Below are 4,631 nucleotides of genomic sequence, written 5' to 3' on the forward strand. Positions count from 1 at the left end.
TCCGCTATTGTTGAGTTTGATAACCATTGTTGAGTTTCAGAGCCATGGTATCAGAAGTTATCGCAAGTTCAAGTTCAAGTGTTTCAGCAGATACTCTTGAAGAAATTGAGAAGAATCGCAATCATCCTCTGTACTTACACCCTTCAGATACTCCGGGTAGTGTATTAACTTTAGTTCAACTCACAAGAACTGAAAACTACTCGTTATCGAGCAGGTCGTTGATGATCAATTTGCGTGCAAAGAGCAAATTAGGCTTTGTACTTGGATTGTTGAATGCCTTGAATCGGACCCGTTACAGCAGAAAGAACGACGGTATACAATGTTGTTGTATTGGGCCCTTAATTATCTGTCAATTCTGTATTTTGTGCCCAAGCCTGTTAGGGCGTAACTTAGCACTATATATAGACGCTATGGCAAACCCTATTCTGTATTCTGTGCTTGCCTCTCCATAATAAAACTGCTCCCCCTCTTCCCCATGGACGTAGCCAATTTATTGGTGAACCACGTAAATCTGTTGTCTTGTTTTTCGCATTTATATTTTCTCGTATTATCTTGAATTTCGCATAACAAATTGGTATCAGAGCCTCTCGGTTAATCGGTGTTCTTGGAGAATTCGATATGTCTGCTTTGAACGTGAAAATCGACAAATTCACAGGGAGGAACAGTTTCAGTTTATGGCAGATCAAGATGCGGGCTTTGTTGAAACAGCAAGGTTTCTGGGCGCCGTTGTCGAAAGACAAGAACGCCGTCGTTACTCCTGAGATGGCGATTCTGGAGGAAAAGGCGCATTCGACGATCATGCTGTGTCTCGCGGATGACGTCATCACGGAAGTCTCGGATGAAGAGACTGCTGCTGGTCTGTGGTTGAAGCTGGAGAGTTTGTACATGACAAAATCTCTAACCAACAAGCTGCTTCTGAAACAACGTCTATTCGGTTTACGAATGGCTGAAGGTACACAACTCAGGGAACATTTAGAGCAATTGAATACTTTGTTATTAGAATTGCGTAATATCGATGTGAAGATCGAGGATGAAGATGCTGCCCTGATTCTGTTAGTATCTCTCCCAATGTCGTTTGAGAATTTTGTTCAATCGTTCATTGTTGGGAAAGATACTGTGTCGCTGGAAGAAGTCAGATCGGCCCTTCATAGCAGGGAATTACGGCATAAGGCTAACGGCACAAGTACGGACATACAGCCTTCCGGTCTGTTCACCAGTAGCGGAAAGGGAAGGAAAAACGGCGGAAAGAAAAATAAGCCGATGTCGAAGGGTGCAAAGCCAGATGATGTTTGTAATTACTGCAAGGAGAAGGGACATTGGAAATTTGATTGTCCGAAGAAGAAGAAGCAATCGGAAAAACAATCAGTTTCTGCTGCTGTTGCTGAAGAAGACACCAATTCTGAAGAAGACATTGCCCTAGTTGCGGATGAGCACACTCATCATTCAGATGTGTGGGTTCTCGATTCTGGGGCATCCTATCACATCTGTCCTAGGAGAGAGTGGTTCACGACTTATGAGCAGATAGACGGAGGCAGCATCTCGATGGCCAACAGTTCTGTCTGCAAGGTGGTTGGGACAGGCTCGATCAAGATAAGGACACATGACGGTAGCTTCTGCACATTGAACGAGGTCAGGCACGTTCCATTGATGACGAAAAATCTGATATCTCTCAGTTCTTTGGACAGCAAGGGATTCAGCTGGTCGGGAAAAGATGGAGTCTTGCGGGTCTGGAAGGGTTCAAATCTGATTCTGAAAGGTGTCATGCGTGGTACTTTGTATTTTCTACAAGGTTCCACGGTTACAGGTTCAGCCCATGTTGCATCGTCAGAAGTTCACCAGGAGGATATGACTAAGTTATGGCACATGAGACTTGGTCATATGGGTGAAAGAGGGATGCAAATTCTGTCAAAGGAGGATCTTCTTGCTGGTCATAAGGTTAAAAGCCTAGAGTTTTGTGAACATTGTGTCTTTGGAAAACTACATCGCAACAAGTTTCCAAAGGCCATTCACAGAACAAAAGGCACACTTGATTATATCCATTCTGATTGCTGGGGTCCATGCCGTGTTGAGTCTTTGGGAGGCTGCAGATTTTTTGTGTCCATGATTGATGACTACTCAAGGATGACTTGGGTGTACATGATGAAGCATAAAAGTGAAGCTTTCCAGAAGTTCAAGGAGTGGAAAATTTTGATGGAAAATCAAACAGGGAAGAAGATCAAGAGGTTGCGAACTGATAATGGGCTGGAATTCTGCTGGTCTGAATTTGATCAATTCTGTAAGGATGAAGGGATTGCTCGACATCGTACAGTCAGAAATACACCACAGCAGAACGGTGTAGCTGAGCGGATGAATCAAACACTTCTGGAGAGAGCAAGGTGCATGCTCTCTAATGCTGGGCTAGATAGAAGATTCTGGGCAGAAGCGGTTAGTACAGCTTGCTACTTGATTAACCGCGGACCACATACAGGCATACAGTGCAAAACACCTATGGAGATGTGGTCAGGAAAAGTTGCTGATTATTCAAATCTGAAAGCTTTTGGTTGTACGGCTTACTATCACGTCAGTGAAGGTAAGTTAGAACCAAGAGCTAAAAAGGGAGTATTTGTGGGCTACGGAGATGGAGTGAAAGGTTTCAGAATCTGGTCTCCAGCAGAAAAGAGGGTTATTATGAGCAGGAACGTTGTCTTTGATGAAAGTTCTCTGCTTAGAACCATTGTGAAGCCTACAACTACGTCAGAAACTGGGAGTCTTGATAAACAGGTGGAGTTTCAAGTCATTCAGAACGAGAGCGATTTGAAAGAACCTGAAGAGGAGGATCAAGAGCCACAGACAGAAACTGATATTCCAGAATCTATGCCATCAGATATCCATCGGAGTATAGCTCAAGATCGGCCAAGGAGGGTTGGAGTTCGGCCACCTACGAGGTATGGTTTTGAGGACATGGTGGGTTATGCACTGCAGGTTGCTGAAGAGGTAGATACATCTGAGCCGTCTACTTACAAAGAAGCCATTTTAAGTTCTGATTCTGAAAAATGGTTTGCCGCTATGGGAGATGAGATGGAGTCCCTACACAAGAATCAGACATGGGATCTGGTCATACAGCCTTCGGGGAGAAAGATTATTACTTGCAAATGGGTTTTCAAGAAGAAGGAAGGGATATCACCAGCAGAAGGAGTCAAGTATAAAGCCAGGGTTGTTGCCAGAGGTTTCAACCAAAGAGAGGGAGTGGACTACAATGAGATCTTCTCACCAGTGGTCAGACATACTTCCATCCGAGTGTTACTAGCGATTGTTACACATCAGAATCTGGAGCTTGAACAACTTGATGTGAAGACAGCGTTTCTACATGGAGAGTTGGAGGAAGAGATATACATGACTCAGCCGGATGGTTTCCAAGTTCCAGGGAAGGAAAATCACGTCTGCAAGTTGAAGAAGTCCTTATATGGACTTAAGCAGTCTCCAAGGCAGTGGTACAAAAGGTTTGACAGCTATATGGTGAAGTTGGGCTATACTCGGAGCTCATATGATTGTTGTGTCTACTACAATAGGCTCAAGGATGATTCATTCATCTATCTGGTGCTTTATGTAGATGATATGCTGATAGCTGCAAAGAAGAAGTATGACATTCAGAAGCTGAAGGGTTTACTTAGTGCTGAGTTTGAGATGAAGGATTTGGGAGCCGCTCGGAAGATTCTAGGGATGGAGATCATTAGAGACAGAGAGAGAAGGAAACTTTTCTTGTCACAGAGAAGCTACATTCAGAAGGTCTTGGCGAGGTTTGGCATGTCTTCATCTAAGCCTATTGATACCCCCAGTGCTGCCAATATCCATCTCACTGCCATGTTCGCTCCACAGTCAGAAGAAGAGAAGGAGTATATGTCACGAGTCCCTTATGCCAGTGCCGTAGGAAGTTTGATGTATGCTATGGTCTGTACAAGGCCAGATTTAGCACATGCAGTCAGTGTAGTGAGCAGATTCATGGGACAACCAGGGAGAGAACATTGGCAGGCTGTGAAGAGAATTTTCCGGTACCTTAGAGGTACATCTGACGTTGGTCTCATTTATGGAGGTGATACTCAGTGCTTGGTTACTGGCTATTCTGATTCTGACTATGCTGGAGATGTTGACACAAGAAGATCGATGACTGGCTATGTGTTTACCCTTGGAGGATCTGTCGTCAGTTGGAAGGCAACTTTGCAACCTACAGTGACTTTGTCTACTACGGAAGCGGAGTACATGGCCTTGACAGAGGCTGCAAAAGAAGGGATTTGGCTGAAAGGGCTGGTTAGTGATCTTGGTCTGCATCATGATCAGGCTACGGTGTATTGTGACAGTTTGAGCGCAATTTGTCTAGCCAAGGATCAAGTCCATCATGAGAGAACCAAGCATATTGACGTAAATATCATTTTCTGAGAAGTGAAGAAGAGAATCAAGGTGAAGAAAGTAGGAACTGCTGATAATCCTGCTGATATGTTCACAAAGCCGGTTCCGCAGAGCAAGTTTCAACACTGTTTGGACTTGCTCAACATCAGAAGCTGTTAATTGTCCTGCGGGGCAATTCTGAGGAAGAGGGGGAGGCCTGGCACTATCATAGTGCGTCTGAAGAATCTGTTCGGAGAATTCAAGTCAAG

The sequence above is a fragment of the Solanum pennellii genome, chromosome 6 (assembly GCF_001406875.1).
Source record: "Solanum pennellii chromosome 6, SPENNV200".
Lineage (NCBI taxonomy): Eukaryota > Viridiplantae > Streptophyta > Magnoliopsida > Solanales > Solanaceae > Solanum > Solanum pennellii.